General features: G+C 34.7%; 1 protein-coding gene across 1 annotated transcript in view; it reads left to right on the forward strand.

Annotated features, from left to right (window-relative positions):
• Positions 1–1,313: 1,313 nt before the first annotated feature.
• PCDH15 (protocadherin related 15) overlaps positions 1,314–19,891 on the forward strand; it is a 1,717,060-nt gene continuing 1,698,482 nt past the window's right edge. The window contains exons 1-2 of the mRNA XM_074382505.1: positions 1,314–1,625; positions 1,739–1,867. The gene's annotated coding sequence lies outside the window, so the exon portion shown is untranslated. The remainder of the gene's footprint in view (positions 1,626–1,738; positions 1,868–19,891) is intronic.

The following is a 19,891-nucleotide window of genomic DNA, read 5'->3' on the forward strand; positions in this document are numbered from 1 at the left end:
AAGGTGCTCAGCACAGAACCTGAGCTCCTATTAACTCAGACAATATTTTATGTGTACATATAACATACACATAATATACAGACGTATATCCTCAAAGGAATTGTAGGAAAGGACCACAGTAATGTGAATTCTGTTTTTTTTTCCCAGCTGTATTTGATTCTGTAGCTTTAATAGCTGATATACCATGCAAAAAATGTAAAAATAAGTTGGAAACGTAATTGATCACGTTACGCAGAAAAAAAAAAACACTTTCCGTTATATTTCTGAGTTTTTGAATTTAATTTTTCACTGCCAATCTGGAAATAGTATTAGAATCCTCAGAAAATTCCACTTGTAGAAAAATATTACTCTAAGAAATACAACTTCTTTGTGCAAAGACTCTTAAAGTTGCTAATGGGCGTCTAAGTATGCAAATCGCCTTAGAACACAGGGTAATGGTCATTGAAGACATTCTAATACTTTTATCCATTGTGACTCTGAACTAGGAAGTACACAGTGGGGCTTAAGGAAAGATTATTATCTTGATTGGAATTTCAAGATGGGAAAAGTCTAATCCCCTTCTTGTAAAAGACATCTGGGTGGATTTCAACTAACTTCGAGAAACGAATCACAATAATGACTCAAACCTGAGCTAAAGAGAAAAGTGTTTTTGTTTTAAATAAAAACCAGGTGTTGAGCTCCTTAGTAACCCAATATTGGGTGCGCGCGCGCAGAGTCTACAGACCCTTCTCCACGCAGCTCTGGCTCTGATCAATTCGGCAAGTGCACTCGTGGCAGAACTATCACGGGTATAACGTCTTGACGATGGGCTCCAGGGTTTGACACTCCGCAGCGCCACCAGTTCTGTTTTCTCCCCGAGTGAGCCACTCTACCTCGCGAGCAGGAGATGGTCCTCTGTGCGCTACAATCGTGGGGCGGGGAGATCTGGCGCTCATCCAACGAGCTAGGCTGGTGCTGACGTCCGTTCAGGCCTTTAAATGTCTCTGTCCCTGCGCAGGAGGAAACAGACTTTGTAGCAGTCACTTTGCCCGAAGGGAGACGCGTCTCTGCTTTTGCAGGCGGCAGTTCGGACTCCCCTCGCTCTTCCCAGCGCTGCGTTTGCCTCTGTCTTTGCCTCGAGTTCCCCGCAGCCTCTCCAGCTGGAGGCTCTTTTGGTATTTGCACCCCGGGCGTGAACCAACAGGACTTGCCTTGCCCTGTGCTGTTTCAGTGTGTTCGAAGATCAGAGACTGAGAGGTGCGCTCGGTGATCTCTCAAGGAGCAGGGAGCTTGCTCCCCCTGATATTGATAGGCGGTGATTTTTTTTTTTTTTTTTTTTTTTTTTTTCGAGCTGGTGAAAGCGTCTTCCCCGCTCCCAAAGCTGCAACTTGTTTTGGTTTCTTCTCAGTCCTGTGTATGGTTACAACATCAAAGTTTTTCTCCCTCACCCATCCAAAAATCTATCCTTTTAATCCACCCTCCTCCCCCCGCGCAGTCTCCGCCAAGCCTTCTCGCTGTGCTGTGAGTGGATAGCGGGCGCGCAGTGTGGCAGCGGCAGCGAAGATTTGCGCTATCAGGAGGAGCGAAAGGGAAGGATCTGCTGCTGGGGGCTCCCTGGGTGATCCTTTGCCTGGAGAAAGAGCTGGGTAAGGGCGCAGAAGAGGAGCTGGAACCTTCTGGGACCCTGGTGCTTGACACTGGATTTTGATCACCATCCTTGTTCTGTGTCTCTGTCCCTTTTTTCTCAATTGGTAACTAGTCGAGAGAGAAGCGCTTGGCACGAGCTCTCTGCGGGACCTAAGCTCCCTGGCTGCTCGGGATCCCTACGTCCCCTGCTGCGGAAGGACCAGAGGGGAGGACGCCAGCGGTTGCTTACTGGAGCCTGGAGGTAGGCAAGGGGGTGGGATCCTAATTCTCAGTCCAGATTCCAAAAGGGTGTCTGGTTTCATGGAGACATCCTTCTCACCCTCATTTGTCATCGCACACCCCACCCCCGCTTTTCCGGATTCAGGTTCAGGCATAACCAAATCCTTGGCAACCTCACAAGGTGGAAGTCCCTTTCACAGCTCATCGCCTGGATGCCTTGCTCCTTACATGTATTCGTTTTTCTGTTGTGGGAATGTGAGCTTCCCCGGGAAGTTGATACCTTGCAGATTTTGAGAATGTCCAACTTGATTTTATTCAGTTTCTTAAAGGATGTGTTTCCTGTGGGCAAGAATTATGGGAAATAAATGTCAGTGTCATACACGACTGCAGTAACAGCTCAGAAATCACCTTCATTTCCCCCCAAAAGTTTTCCCCTTGCAAGTTTTCTGAATGTCCACATGTAGTGAATGGAGACTTGGCTTGTTCCATTACATGTAAACGTAGGGAAGCGAGGTCGGGAGGGGGGGTCACATCCTTTTCTTTTAAAATTTGGAATATTAAAGACATTAGAATTTCTCTCTTCTATGTCTCTCATCACTATCTCTATCTCTATCTCCATCTCTGTTTCTGTCTCTCACCTTCCTACCATCCTGATTTCTTTCCTTTCCTTCCTTCTCCCCTTCCCTCCCTCCATTCCACCCACCGACCCACCTACCTACCTACCTACCTTCCTTCCTTCCTCCCTCCCTCCCTTCCTTCCTTCTTCCCTCCCTCCCTTCCTTCCTCCCTTCCTTTCTTCATTTCTTCTCTCTTTTTTCTTTCTTTCCCTGTGCTGCTCATTAATAAATATAATGTGAATTTAGAGAGAACGGAACACTTTTGCAATTTACAGGGATGATAGAAGACTAATTTTTTACCTTGCCTGAAGTTTTTATTTAAGTATCTGATCCTTTTTAGTTGTGAGGTAATTTGGAGTAAGACTGAACTAATATCTTGGGTGAAATTCAGCATGGTAAGATTTTGTGTATTGTGTGTTTAATTGATCCCTGCTCTTACACATTAGCTAATAACTGGAGTTACATGAATTGTTGGAAAAGGCCCTTGATTTTTGGCAAACAATATTTTGTGGGAAATGTTAAAAATCAGAACTACAATTTAGGTGGCAATAATATGGATTCACAAGTGAAAAGAGGGAGGCAAGTACACCTTAAGAGAGGGGTTTAGTGACAAATCAGTGCCTGGAATTTCATGTCTACGTGTGGTAATCTGCCAACTAAATGAACCAGTTAGTATTTGGATCTTGCAATATTTGGTTCCATGGAGAAACTATTGTACATTTTATTTCTGATCTCATTTGTGGGAATAGAATAATATTAGATGGTTTTATCCACTTTTTTCACACATGTGTGCTGTAGATTTCATGATACCCTATTATAAAGCAGTGAGAGGCAAAATCCAAGATCTGGCCTCAACATTACCATCTCTCCTCTACAAGGATCCCTTTACATTAAACTGTAACTAGTGGAATCTGGAACTTGAACTGCTGCTGCTGTTTTTTGCTTGCTTCCTTGCTTATTTTATTTTATTTATTTTTTATTTTCTCTCTCTTGCTTCTATGCACTTGTGGCTTCCAGTCTGAACCTAAATCTCCCTCTGTGCAATGGCCCTTGTCACTCGTATTCTTCCTCACAGGGCAGCTCACAGTTGGGTTGCCCTGAATTAAAATAAATTAATCCCCTGATGGTATAGTTTATACAGTTACTGGGTATATATTGAGTATGCCCAGGGTTCCTGCTGAGCCAGGTATGTTGGAGGACCTGGAGAGTATAGGCAGACCAGAGTACCCCCTAAGTAGTGAGAGTAGGACTAAACTAGGAAGATGGGCCATACTTAAGGAGAATTAGGACATTGTAGAAGAGGAGGAAATAAAGCAAAAATCTGAGGGGGGTGTGTGTGTGTGTGTGTAGAAGCTGGATTATCTTCAGCATGAATCAACCTTATCTTAAATCTGCATGAGCAAGTTTATCTCAAAGAGCAGATTCTTTGCTTCCTAAATGCGATGAAAAGACTTGAGAATCCCAAGGGGGGAAAACAGTTCTCATTTGTAGCTGTGGACGTTCAAATAAACTCTTTAGTTCCAGGCTCTAGAACAGTTTTTCTCAAATATCAGTGCCTGAAGATGCTAAACAATCGACCTTTATAACTCCTAACACACAAGATACTGGTTCAAGAGGATCCAAAATTAATTGCACATCTAACACCATGGGTGATTCCAATTCTCCTAGTTCAAGAAGTATTCCATGAAATTTATAGGCTAAGTGTTAATGAACTTCATCTTGTGAGGGAGGGTGTCTTACTTGCTTGTTCATCTAAAAACTACTTTCCTTAGTATTTATCTTCTTGAAATTTTCTTGTTTTCTTCCATCAATGCCATTATTATTGCCATGTCTGTCGTGATAGAAGATGGATATTCTCAAATATCAAAATTTTATTATTTGTATATTTGCAGCCTTGGATGGTGGCCCTTTGAGATTTAAACCAGAAAACACTAATGTTGAGGTGATGGAAATGCTTTGGCATTATTAAAATCTTAAGTTTAAAAAATCAGTATACTAATAGGTTTGGTAAGATGATAGCTTTAACTAAACATTATGATTATCATTTTCTCACTGGAGAGATAAAAAACTTTATTTATTTATTCTTGCCTTGAATTTCATGTATTTATCTTTTTCCCTACTAATGCAAAGCAGTTCAGGTCACTTTCATGAAATTATACAAAAAGAAAGTAAATTTAACAGTGCCTACAATAATTTTTTTAAGTAAATCTCTTCATTTCCATGAATAAAACTTCACAAAGGTAACATAAAGTGAAAGAAATGATTGATGACATTCTGAACCCAGTGGTGAGTTTGGTCATGGTATTGAGTCTATTTTTGAAAATAATATTTCCATGAAATTCTTAATTTTTTCCACTCTTTCCAGCCTAAAGTTGTTTTCATTCATTACTGTGGTCTTCAATCTGTGTGATTTCCTTCGACACGATGATGTCAGAGTTCTTATTTCCTCCTTTTGTACTATTTTCATATATAGTGCACTTTTACCGAACATGTTTTTGTGATCCTAAGCATTAGTTTTCTATTAATTAAAAAGTTTGCACAGTAACACAACAGCATCATATATCAATAGACAAAAAGGTTATTGTATTTGCTTATTTTCTTTAAAAAATCACTTTCGTCTTCTGACATTTCCCAGTTGTCTTATGCTATATCAAAGTATTGGCTGGCTTCTATTTTAAATTATCCACATGTTGAAATTAAGAAAAAAAGCGGCTTGCATGCTTTAATGAAATGTCCTCTCTAATAATACATGGCACTAATAATATGAATTATAGGCTTATTCTTGATTTTTATTTTTGTCTTTATTGAAACTCTAATAATCTCTTTAGATAGTTGGTTGGTGTTACACGAAACCTGGGAAGAAAATCATGAAACTAGTTTAAGTCTTGGAAAATAAACTTAACCTAAGAGAAGTTTGGTTTTGCTTCATGTTAATTCCAAATCACAGGTGTTATCATTAATATATTTAGATTGACCATGGTACCAGAGCATCCAGAATTTCTGCCATAGTCCAAGGGCTTCTCTGTAAAATAGTTACACCACTGATAGAAAACACAACCAATTTCTATGTAAAAAATATGAAGAAGTTTGTTTTGCTGTTGTAGAATTTCTTTTTCCTTCCACATTGCCCCTTTCCCCATGGGGTGAGAGAGAGAGAGTAGTCCACAGGATGGCACTATTGTGATGCATAGTATTTTAAATAATTTTACCCTTGAGTCATCTTTAGCTACATTAATACTAATGGAAACATTGACTTTTCTCCACTGATAAATTTTCTGACACTTTTTTTTTCTCAAACCAATGGATATCTATTAGGTATTATTGCCCATTATTGCCAAAGACTGCCGTTTTCAAAACAATCCCCCTAGAGGATCTAGCAGCCACCACTCCTATCTTTTCTTCTCTCTCCTCATCCTCTGTGCTCTGATGAAAATCGTATTATACCTGTAGAATATATATATCATCTCTTAAAGTGATTTCACATAAATCTGAAATGTATATTTTTCATTATAGTGTTATATATATTCTCATCCCTGTCCTATGTTCATAGAATGAGAATTGTTCTTTCACATACTACATTTGCATTTACACTGAATTCGTCCATGCTACCTAAAAAAAAGTCCATTGACACTAATAGTGGTTTAATGGATTTCTTAAAAGGATTGATTTGTGTTTTAAAAGAGGATCACTAGAGGAAGACAAATATTAACATGTCTCCCCTGAAGGTTTTCAAGTCCTTAGATAAATTTTAAAAACCCTAAAAATCAACAACCAAAAGCCACTATAACCTATTCTCACAAACCACAGCCAATTGTATGATGAGTCCTACAACCTAGTTAAGGTCTGCTTCTGTTTGATATCTCATGTCTGGGAGTGCCAGAGTCTATTCAAAGTCTTCTGGTACAAACAGGAAACAAGAACTTGTGTAGAAACTCACGTTTAAACAATGAGAATAGGACATTAACATTAAAAAATATAGAGAACAGGAGATGGAATTGAGAAACTAGAGATACTTCAGAAAGGTCAAACACATGTTTGAGAACATGTTTGAAAATATGGAGAACAGGAGGTGGAATCCAGGGGCTTGAGATGCTTCAGAAAGGACAAACACACGTTAGAGCCTCTGTTTTGGTATGCCATTTCTTGTTATGCTATTGGTCCAGTTTTATGAGTAGGATCAGACTAGAAGACAGATCTGTGGTACAGAGAGCAAATCCAAGAGGCAGGAGACATCATGGTACCTCAGTCCAGCCCATATATTCTTTACGAGTGGGAGTGGAGAGAGAAGATTTGTTTGCAGGTTTCTGGAGGTTTCTGCCAGTGTGAGAAATTATTTTATGCTATGCCAACTAAAAGTTTGATTCCTGGTAAAAAGTGATTACTTTTTCTTTAATTCTTAAAACTATTTCATGATTGTCTTCTAAGAATTGAACTTCTTTGGTTACTTTATAGTGGAATGCTTATGATTGATTAGCCATATAATTTAAATAAAATATCTTACATTTTATGCAAAAATACTCTTACACTGAGATGTTTCTGGACAGCATTCTACAGCTACGTAAAGTTGGGTAAAATAGAAATATTGGCCTATGTTTTAAAGATGAACAAAGCATTAGAAATGATTTATGTAACGATTTTTTAAAACTTTTCTAAAGTTCTTATTTGTAAACAACTCAGTTAAATCTCCACCTTTTTTTAGTGTTGAATTCCTTTCAAGAGTGAAGGAAGACAAAGGAAGTACAACTATCAGTTTTGACTTAAGATACTTAGCTATGTGCGAGGTGTGGTGGCTCACTCCTGTAATCCTAGCACTTTGGGAGGCCAAGGCTGGTAGATCTCTTGAACTTAAGAGTTCAAGACCAGCCTTGGCAACAGAGTGAGACCCTGTTAAATATAAATATATTATCTCTCTCTATATATATATGATACATATACATGTATATATGTGTTTAGACTCTCCCTATACATACATGTGTATATATATCATATATATAGTATATTTATATTTATGAATGATATGTAAAAAGGGCTTTCAATGTCATTTTCTCATTTGTATACATACTTCATATAAAATCATGTATATGCAAATATATATGTCCACATATACATACGTATGTTGAGTTTTCCCTATATTTATTGAACTTTTTAATAAGTACCACATCTACTCCTTTTCACCTTAAGGCAGCAGTTCCCAAACTTTTTGGCACCTGGGACCAGTTGCATGGAAGAACATTTTTCCACAGACCAGGGGTGGTTGAGTGAGTGGGTTGCAGGGATGAGGGGGTATGTGAAACTGTTCCACTTCACATCATCAGGCATTAGTTATTAGATTCTCATAAGGAGTACACAACCTATATCCTTCACATGCACAGTTAACAGTAGGGTTTGCTTCTATGAGAATCTAATGCCCTTCTGAGCTCTGACAGGAGTCAGAGCTCAGGTGGTAGTGCTGCACAGCATTACCTGTCTGGCAGGTCACCTCCTGCTGTGCATTCCAGTTCCTAACAGGCCATGGGCAGGTAACCGATCTGCAGCCCCTAGGGTGGGGGACCCCTGCTGTATGGTGTTCTCTACATTGCTACCAAGGACAGACCTTTTTGAATAATAAATAAATTATTAAATAATGTGCGAGCTTCACTCAAAGTGCTTCTGTAAAATTTTTAAAAGGACAACTAACAATCAAATAGGCGTAAGTTAGAAACCCATAATATTCCTGTTCTTATTTCTTCTTTGCTAAAACATGTAAGGTAAAGGCTATTCAAATTATCATTTATACTCTATATTCTCCTAGATTCCAATATGCTTAGGATAGTAAAAATTGAGTTTAGCAATGTTGTGATTTAATTATTTGATGAATCGGTAGAATCTAATTGCTATTTTAAAATAATTTTCTAACATAAACATGTATATATTTCAGAAAAGTTTTTACTAATGCATTATGTATTAAATTAACATTTGCATGACGATTTTCCCTTTTTCTCTCTACCTTTGAGTATGTCTGGCATTGTCTGGGAATATATGTAGTTGTCAAAACTGGGGTAGGGTGGGGAAGAACAGAGCCACTGGCATCCACAGGTTTGAAGCCAGAAATGCTGCTAAACAGCTTACAATGCAAAGGACAGATTTCTCATCCCCAACAAAGAATCACATGACCCCAAAGTCAATTGTGCCACTAGTAAGAAACCCTGCCACAGAGTTGAGAAAAAGCCCACCTGTTCACTGCCCGGTAACTAAAGCTTGGTAAAGAAATGCATAGCCTAAAAAGACTGCAAAATAAAATTCAAGCTTTTTCAAATGCTTCAAAAAAATAATAAAATAAAAAAATAAAATGGGTTCATAAATTTATTACAAGATTTTAAATTATTTTTAATTTTAAAAGACTTTAGCTGCAAAGTCGTATATATAATTTGAGCTGATATCATTTGAATTTTGTGTAGTATCATTTAAAAGTTTTGGGAGCATTGAGTTCTTAAAACTTAATATAATTGAAAATACATTAATTATTGTATCACTGCTATATTATCTATTATTTATGCCTTTGCAATATACTTGACAACCCAGTACTTCATGTTTGAAATTGTCTTCTTATTTTTCTAAGAAACATTCTACTGACTTACTGAAAATGGAAAGTTTTAGGGTACAAATATTCAAATTTCACACTTGGAATTATTGTCTTTCTCCTAAAATTCTAAAAATTATAAGAAAATATAATGATGTAATAACTAAAATGTGACATTATAATCAATGGGTATTATTTGCTCTCTTTAAGGTTCTGAAACTTGTATTAACTAAAAAAGAAAAGTAAATACTTTAAACTTCTGTAGATGTGTATTCTTGCTGACCATTTTGTACAGATGTGAGGAAATATAATTTAATTCTCTATTTTTAAAACCAGAGCTATAAAACATATAGCCTATGTAAAAGCCTATAACACACATGCCAAAAAAAAAAAAAAAAAGTAGTTTTTCAAAAATGTCCGAAGTTCCCAAGCTTCTCACAGTTATTCACACTGTGAATTACATTGTGACTTCTTAGCTTTAGGAATGTAATTCAATTGATAATTAGAATACATCTGAACCAGGATGCACTGATGACATTTAGCATGTGTTAAGGAATAACCCATTTTTAAACATCCTCTTTCCAAAAATAACAAGTTAAATTTGGTGAAGCAGTGCAGTGAATCTGTATTATTAATTGTGAGCATATGCTTAGGTAAGGGCATACTGGATATTATAATGAAAACAGAGGAAGGAATGGGCAAAAAAGGAATAGTACCCCTACCCATATCCAAATGGGAAAAGAAAGATTATAGATTTGGGAGTTAAGTCTTAGAAAAGGAGACTCACTGTGCCAGGCAAAAATTTAATTAATAAATACAAAGTTGACCAATGCAGACTTACTTTAGTGAGCTTTAAAATAATTTAAACTGATACCTTCCAGTTTAATAAATATTATATGTGACTTCTATATTAAGTACTATTTTTTGATCTGGAAAGCTATATTTTTCTACATGATAAGTAATTAGAAACACATTAGAAATTTTAATTATTTATATATTATCTGTTTAAAATAGCTACAAGCTAGATAATTTATATATTAACAAAATAGTAATGAATTATGTAATATTATTTTGTGCCAGTTATTTAAGTACATTACATTTATTAACTCACTTGATTCTTGTAACTTTATAAACTCCTAGTATTTTCCAAACTTATTGCTATAGGCAATATATGTTCAGGAAAGTTTAAAACATTGTCCAAAGTTACCCAGTTAGAAAGAGATTGAGTGTGGATTCAAATCAAGGGTCCAGACACGGTGTTCTTGATTTCTAAGGGCTCTTGAGAGTATTTTAAAAGAATACCACCCGTCAAAATGTTAAGGCTTTTGCTTGACGTTACTGAAGTTATATCCAGCAGAATGTGATTGCTTATTGCCAGGAACTATTATGCTGTAGAGACTTTATTTTTAATTCTGATGCAGTTTTCATGTCTATTATGTAAAAAAAAAGGCAAATCTGTATTTTACATTCTAAGACATTAATTTTGTTATTCCTTGATGGCTGTGTTTTTTTCCTTCATTACAGGAAGAAATTCCTGTTTTAGTATTTAAGTCAAAAGAAATATTGGGTTTGATACTGATTTTTTAAAAATTTGATGCAGTTTTCACGTGTATTATGTCAAAAAATGACTTAATTGGCAATTCTATATTTTACATTCTAGGACATTAATTTTGTTACTCCTTGCTGCCTGTGTTTTTTTTCTTCATTACAGGAAGAAATTCCTGTTTTTAGTATTTAAGTCAAAAGAAATATTGGATTTGGCACATCAACATATGTGAGTGCATTTTTTTTTTACAAGTTATACAAAGCTTAGCTAATCCCACAAAGTTTCACCTGCACAGTACAGCATTGACACAAATTATTTACGATCATGCTTTTGTTGTGTGCACATGAACATATTTAACTTTTAACTTAGTTCCAAACTTCCTTGTGTTCCTTTCTGTGTTGTAAAGTGCATTCAAAGTTCTTTCTTATTCCTTTTGCATCATGCTTGAGCATATTCTCTTTATGTGTCTTCATCCAAATTGGGATCTTTTCTTTATGTCATGGATCCTAATGGGTTGATCTCCTCTAGGCCTTTTTAGGTCAGTACACAATACTGGATAATTGTACAAAGTCAGTAATCAGGCTTCCAGGCTCTACTGTTCAGTTGCTCTAAATTCTGGACATTTTACTTAAAGATTCTGTGCTTCAGTTTCTTCACTGCTAACACTGCATTAAGTATTGTAAGACTTTAATGAGATAATTCAGGCAACATGCTGATGGCAGTGCTTGACACACAGTTCTGACCCTTTAAAAGTAAACATTTTGAACAAGTGTTTGGGGGAAGAGTAGTAGAAAAGTGTAAAATCAGATAAAACTTCTTGGTAGTTTGATGTATATACAAAGACCTTCTTATATACTCAAAAGTGTTTGTCATGATCCTGAAAGGCAAACTGTATGAACGTTTAAGTAAAAATACAGCTGAAATTGTTAATTTATCTTTCTTATTAGGACACTCCTAGGAATGTTCAGTTATCCAGCATTAGTAGATTCATAGACAAAAGACTACAACAAATAACACCTGTCTTAAATGCTATGAAAGGCTAACCAAAAAAGTTTTACTTAAGTAAGTTTTTCTAGTGAATGACTAGTTGAATTAAAAATGAAACAAGAACACAAAATATATTAACAAAAGGAGGGCAGTTTTACTGGTGTCCAGTTTTTCAAAGGCTTCGAGTGGCTACAATTTAATAAAAAGCAGTACAATAGAAAAAATATGCTAGATTCTTTGAGAATTGTACTTATTCTACATCACTAACTTGTTGAAAATTATTTGAAATGAAAGCATAATTATTGGAAATAATTGTATTTCTTTTTATAAAGACTACATTTTATCTTTATTTCATTAGAATTACATTTATAGAATTTACACGTTTTTCTTTCTTCATTTTCAAAAAAAGCCATGCCCTTCAGGTTCCTTTTCTACTCAGTAGCATCGATTACAAGTTAGAATAAATTAACTAAAAAGTTTAGATGGAAAATGAAGTCTTAGAATGTTCTAAAAGCTGATTAATATGAAAGAGTGATTTGTCTGCAGCCAAAATATCTTACCCACTCCTACTCTGAACTGAAGGATGTAATATAATCAGAGTTTTCCCAATTTATTTGATCATTATCAGACAGATAATTAGGATAAAAATTAAAAGAAAGAGTACTAAATAAGTTATTAGGTGATTTCACTCTAAAATAATGTGGAATCAATATCATTTATCTGGATATGCTTGCACTAATTGTGAGATGGAGAATGTAAATGCAGTGGATTGCCCTGCCGTGGAATTATCGGTTACGTCAGATCTTACATTCAAGCTCACTGCGATGTTTGATAGTATAATTCTGCTGATACCAAATGATCTAGTGACATAGTCATTTGCTTTTGTGTAGTTTCTTAATAGCAAAAATATGGCATATTATTGGCCTTTCATGAACAAACTGCATATTATTTTAGAGTATTGTACTGCTTGCAGTAATTACAGTGAAGCGTATACCTTTTCATAAGACAAGTATTACTAATATGAGTATTCTGTAGTGTTTCTGTAGTGCTAAGTCTTAACCTGGGGTGTGGGTATGCTCTCTTGATCTAAATAAAATCTGTCTGCTATTCTGCACACAGTGTGTAATGTGATACAGAAACAGAAAAACTGTAGTAAACACTCCTATTTGGAAAGAAAGAAAATTATGTTTTTCTTTCATATAGGTGTTTATAAGAAATACGTGAAGTTTTGCTTATGTTTGCAAAGCAAGCGAAGTTGAGAGGCTACTTATGAGGTCTAACTGGCTTCGTCTAGTCTGGGATTCCTTAAGCTTAGTTACCAGTTTAATATATTAAATAATACTATATTAAAGTATTAATGCAATAATATATGATATATTATAAAATACTATATTATAATACATGTAATATAATAAGTATTTAATGTATATTATATAATACTATATTAAATAATACTTTAATAAGTTTTACTAGCTATCTAGATAGTCCTTAGTCCATTCAAATTGACGCCTAAAATTAACCACCATACTCACTATTGCAGGGGCCAAATTCCAACCAGTGCTAATATTCAGTGTTCTTACCTATGTTTTATGACACTGGAAATCATTAGGTACACAAATACTTCTCAAGTCACCTCAGTGCACAGTGTTATCAATATGTCACTGCCAGATATCACAGGTTCCAATTCTCCCCGACTATGATAAAAATTTTCTTGCTACCCCCAAACTGACTTATAGGTGGGCTTTCGTTAGGACACATCTGACTTCTCATTACAAATTTCTGTATCACTCAGAGAGTTACTCTTATTTTCTAACTTCCACATAATACACCACAATAATGAAAACTAAAAAAATAAAGAAAAAATATATCATTAATTCTACTGTTGAAAGATATCACTATTAATTTATAGTTTTCTGAAATTCATCCAGCTCCTTTTTATTTAAATAAAACAGACTACTTTTATCATTTATGAATTTGTTAGGAACATCTTTATGCCAGTATTTTTCTACCATACAATTGTTTTCCCAATGTTTTGCAGTTTTATTGCATCTAATGGTACAGCCTGGTATCAAGCTAAGAGCTACTGTTACAGTGTGTTGTTACTGTTTAAAGTTATTTAAAAGTGATATTTCTGTCAATACTTGTAACTTGATTTTTAACTTAGAAACTGAATTTTTTTTTTGTTTTTCTTTTTCCATTTGGGAAATTCAGAAGTAATAGAGCAACACTGCATGGTAATGGTGGGCTGCAGCAGAAAACCACTGTCCCACTTAGATACAGCATTCTGACTCCAGATTTCAGTTGTCACCGGTGACTCCACCTGAATCTTCGTACCCCTGGCTCAACATGGCATTGATTTTTGCAGTAGTATAAATGCAGCTTTCAGAAATATCTTTATATATTTTTGTGCACATTCTGAATTATTTTCTTTTTCTTTTGGTGACAAGGTCTTGCTCTGTTGCCTAGGCTGTAGTGATGGAATGATCATAGCTCACCGCAGACTCGACCTCCTAGGCTCAAATGATACTCCTGCTCAAATCAACCTAGGTTCATATGAATCTCCCAAGCAGCTAGGATACAGGTGCCAGACACTATGACTGGCTTGTTTTTTTTTTTTCTTTCTTTCTTTTTTTTTTTTTTGGTAGAGACAGAATCTCACTATGTTGTCCAGGCTGATCTCGAACTCCTAAGCTTGTGTTCTTATTACCTAAGACTACCAAAGTGCTAGTAATAGGTGTAAGCCACCATTATTTTCTTATGATAAATTTCTAGTGATAGAAAGTTATTGGGCTAAAGTATACATTGAAGTGAGGGTGCTAAAATGTAATACATATATTTGCATTTTATTGCAGTAATATATTATCCCATTTATTGCTGTTTTACATTGTGTGTTTTTTAAAGGTGAGATGAGACTGAGTTTAAAACTATGATTATTTTCATTAACGTATCTTCATTTCTGAAATGATTTCATGACATTTTGCAGTATTTCCAATGAGTAAGTGATTTTTATTGTTTACTACTATTTTTCACAATTTGACAGCCTCAATTCTAGTTTTGATGGCTTATTTTAGTATATGTAAGTTATATTCTTTAATTGTTTATGTTAAATCTATTAAACATTTCCCTTATAGTCACTGTTTTTAATTATTTGCATAACATTGTTCTATTATACAATCATTTGAATATTCACATTATGATATTTATTTTTAAGTCTTATTTTACATGTTTCCAGCTGAGTTAATTATTTTAAAGGACATTGTCAGGAGTCTGATTTTTTACAATTTTCCAAAGAATTAACCCAAAATCTAATGACCATTTACTGAATGATTACATTATAAAATGAAAATGTGGCTGCAAATTAATGTTGAGGGCTTTCTATAAAAGGAAAATTACATTCTTAGAAATAATTTACTATTATTTGTATAGAATATCTTGCGCATTTTAATCAGGTGATATTAAAGGATAAGCTGTCACCGTTCTACCAAGTAAACCTTGGTTGGCCAGTTATGACTGTATGTGAATGACTGGTATACTAGTTACTAAATCAAATTAGACAAAAAGCTATACAATTCCTGTAAGAGGGTTCTTAGCAATAAACCAAAAACTTTGGTTTATTTAAATACCTATGGTTTGAGGTCAATCATACCCAAACATTGACCAAATCACTTTAACAAACTGCATATTATAACTTTTAACATCATAGAAAATTTCATTTAAATCTAGATCATAATAATGTTACAATTTTATGTAGAAATCAGCTTAAGAAGGAAGGGGATTTTGAATTATTTCACTGTAGGTCATTTCTGTTATAAAAGAAGATACTATTAAAAAGAAATGGTCTAACAAAAATATTTCTAAGTCTTGCTTTATCACTCATGCACTTAAAACAGTAGAACAAATTCCTTCTCATGAAGTACTTAGATAGCTACTTGGCTTTCTTTCCAATAAGATAGAACTTTTTTATGTTTCACTGTGAAACCGAAAGAACTGCTATGAAGTTAATGAATATGGTTGAATTCATTACAACCTGAAAAAGAAGCACCTTCTCCATCTACCTCTATTTTAGAGATGAGTGTAAGAAAATGAACATCCCTGTTTTAGGTAAGGTCAGCTCAGAGATTGAGTTTACCACAGGCTTCCTGACTACTAGGTGATATATATCTCAATTTTAAAACCTAAAATAAACATTAAATACTAAAAAAGGGTTATGTTAGTTTTCTTTTAATTTTAAATGGTAAAAATATATTCAATAATTGAAAATTGTATCAACACTTGTCCTATGAATGATTTGTGTCTTTTCTTTTTTGAAACAGAGTGTCACTTTGTCACCCAGGCTGGAGTGCAGTGGTGCACAATCTCAGCTCACTCCAACTTCTGCCCTCTGGGGTTAAAGCAATTCTCCTGCCTCAGCCTCCCAAGTAGCTGGGATTATAGCACCTGCCACCTTGCCCTGCTAATTTTTGTGCGTTTAGTAGAAATGGGATTTCACTATCTTGGCCAAGCTGGTCTTGAACTCCTGACCACATGATCCTCCTGCCTTGACCTCCCAAAGTGCTGGAATTAGAGGTGTCACCCACTGCGCCCAGCCAGTTTATGTCTTTTCTATTTTGTTTTGAGCTACGTGGCTAGGACTCTCTAGAGAGTAAGAGAAAATAATACTAGGACTTAGATGAACTTTTACAAATTCATTTAATACACTGTCCTTTGTAGGACACTTGCAAATTTAGAAGAGCAGAAAAAGAAATAGGGATTATTGTCACCATTATCAAAAGTAACTATGCTTATGTGTGAATTTTGCATTACATCACTTTGTTTTCCCCATATTCTCTGAGTAAAAGGGAAAGAGGATGTTGATATTTAATAGAGCATACCTGTTTTAAAGTTGAATGTCTGGAAATGAATAATTCATTCACATAATATAAGGTGGGGCATGTATTGAAAGTCTAAAAGTAGTGTATATCCCAATTATGTTTTTTATTGATGCTGCCTCTATGGAGTCCAGATAACCTGATGTGAATATTCACAGATACCTAGGAAGACTGGATCACAAGGTGGCAGGTAAAGACAGGCTATAGTGTTACCAGTTCTCTTCAAAGGATGTGAGGAATCGAGCCAAGAATAATAACTTTTACTTGGGGCTTATGATAAAAAGTAAAAATAAAGGTAGTTAAGATACGTGAGGCAAAACTATTCATGGATTACTGACTGGACACAGTCTAGAGATTCTACAATTAATATCTGGGGAGTAAATATGTATTGGAGAGTCTCAGCTTTTCTAACATGAATACAGTATCATTATAGGGTAGCTTGAGACTATCATCCCATAGTTTACTTAATAATAAAGTTTGTATATTGTTTCACTTATAAAGTGTGAGTATTTGAAGTTTATGAAATGATATGGGAACCATGCAGGTACATTAAAAGCAATGCTCAGAATTTGTAGGAATTACACTAGGTGGCTAAGACATAGATTAGTAGAGCTGGGATAAGACCTCAAGATTTTTGATTTCTTTTCAAATATTTTCTTGCCATTGGCACCATTCTGCTATTCTTCATAGTACAGTCTAAAACATATGCTTTGCTACTTTGAGAAATTTTGCTTTAATAATATCAATAAAAACTTTGCATATATATTATTCACTTTAAATAAAATCCTATATTTGGAAGGTTTTAGGTTTGCCATACAAAATTTCAGTATTGGTGGAGTTACAAGAATTTTCTTAAAATATCTGATTTTCTTCTTCTAATAAGATCTTACACAGCTGACTAAAAATGTGAAATTATATGCAGCAGTCTCCCATTTCTGTCTTTTTTATGACATATTCTTTTGGACATGCCATATTCAAATTAAATTTTCAGGAAGCACGTTGGCATAATAGAAAATGAAAAATCTAAATTCAGAGTCTTGGATTCTTGACTCAGCTCCATCTTTAAAATTTTTTTATTTGATAATTATTGTATGTATTTATAGCATACAGTATGATGTTATACATGTATACATTGTGGAATATTTACATCAGGTGAATTAGCATATCTTTCAACTCACATACTTATTACTTTATGGTGAGAACACTTAAAATATACTATTTTAGCAATTTTGAAATATATAATACATTATTATTAACTATAATTTCCCTATTGCTCGATAGATCATTAGGACATATATCTCCTATCTAGCTGAAACTTGTACCATTTAACAAATGCATCTTCTTTTTCTAGAGTCTATCCTGCCTTCTCCATCCTCTGGTAACCATCATGCTACTCTTTACTTCTATGAGTCTGACGGTTTTCAGATTTCACATGTAAGTGAGATCATGATGTATTTGTCTTTCTGTGCCTGACTTATTTCACTTATGATCCTCTGAATTTTTTCTTGTTTTCACAAATTACAGAATTCTCTCTTTTAAAGTTGGATAGTATTCTATTGTGTGTGTGTATATACACACACACACACATATATATATACACACACATATATATATATAGTGTATATACACACACACAATAGAATACTATCCAACTATATATATATATATATATATATATATATATATATATATATATACACACACACACACACATATATATAGTATATATACACACACACATATATATGTGTATATGGATACGGATATATATATATATAATTTTCTTTATCCATCATCCCTTGATGCACACTTAGATTGTATCCATATCTTGGCTCTTGTGAATAAGGCTGCAGTGAATATGGGAGTGCAGATATCTAGTCAACATATTGATTTTAACTCCTTTGAATATACACCTAGAAGTAGAATTGCTGGGTTATATAGTAATTATATATTTTTATTTTTGAGAAATCTGCCTGTAGGGAATTTATGAGCCCCACATGTTGGTGCATGAGAATGTAGGGATTTATGAGCCCAACATTGGGCACCAGAATGTAGGGAGCCAGCCCTACATTACCTGTGGGTACCCCAAGTTTGGTGGCGACAAAGTAATGAGATAAAGATTAAAAGTGGGACTGGGGGCCATCACTTTATTACTCTGGAGGTGACAGTGAAGGCCCTGAGCTGGGATTATTTACTCTATTTATTGATTTCAATACTTTGATTTATAGGGTAGGGGTGGAGTGATGGTGAAATGAATTAGTGAGCTGGAGGTGAATTAGCCAGAACTGGTATGTTATTCTAAGGATTGATAACAGTGGCGGTCTGGGAGTTTTAAAATCAAGAACATGTGATTATCTTTAGCTTATTATTTATGTATAGCTGATGGAATTTTGGCCTTAGAAGGAGCTTAGAAGTCTGGCTACCTTATAGTGCTATGAAGGGGTTTTATGCCCTTGAGCACAATGTTTATGGTAATAGAGCCGAGGTCACCCTGCACCGGAACAAGAGGCATGGAGAGGTTTTCCTTTTCAGAGGCTTCCTTGCAACCTTCTGCAGTTTGTTGTTCTTGATTATATGTTACTCATAACCAGTTTATAAAGGTACTTTGTAAGTCCTTTCTCCTTTGCAGTGTTTCCCAACATATCCGCCACCTCCCCCTTTTTTAAAAATCTAAAACCACTATTGCTATTATTGTTGTTTGTGGTGTTGGATTTGTTTTTGAGCTTGGCTCCAACATCTGCAGACTAAGAACAAACAACATAAACATAAAAAAACCAACACAAAGTTTGCAATGGTTGATTTACAGAGAGTTTTTATCCATTTTAATGGGTTAATGTTGGAGAGGCTGTTAGCAACTCCAGTAAGAACATTTGTGCCAGGTAACAAGGTAAGATGAGCCTGAGATGCCTTAAAAATTTGTTTTCTTTCTTTTTTTTTTTTTTAGTTTAGCTATATCTAATGTTAAATTATTTTCTTTTTGTTGTAAGTGATGCTTAATTATTTTCCAGTGGTGTTTAGTAGCATTGTAAGAACTAGGAGTAATACAAAAATTAGAAGTATTTTAATTACATTGTATTTGAATTTTATGCTTTAAACTTATGATTTTATTTTTCATTTAGATTACTGTTTGATGGAGATTATTAATTTGATTAGCTATACTTTGATTTATTTTTGTTTGAGAATTTTACAGTAAGGTAGAGATTTTTGGTAATTGTTAACGAACTTAGTTGTTTGTATTGACAAATGCAAAGCCACTTCTGCCACAGCAGCTATTGCAATTAGCCCCATTATTACTGCTATTAAGTAAATATATATATATATATATATATATATATATATATATATATATATATATAGTCCTGTTTAGAACACCTTTTAGGACTTTAGTGACAATATATAGAGAGGAAGAAACCTTCCAAGGTTTGTTAAGAGACACAGATATTCAAACTTTTTCTTGAGCTTAGACAAG

This window comes from Saimiri boliviensis, chromosome 12, assembly GCF_048565385.1.
Source record: "Saimiri boliviensis isolate mSaiBol1 chromosome 12, mSaiBol1.pri, whole genome shotgun sequence".
In the NCBI taxonomy this organism is placed as follows: Eukaryota; Metazoa; Chordata; class Mammalia; order Primates; family Cebidae; genus Saimiri; species Saimiri boliviensis.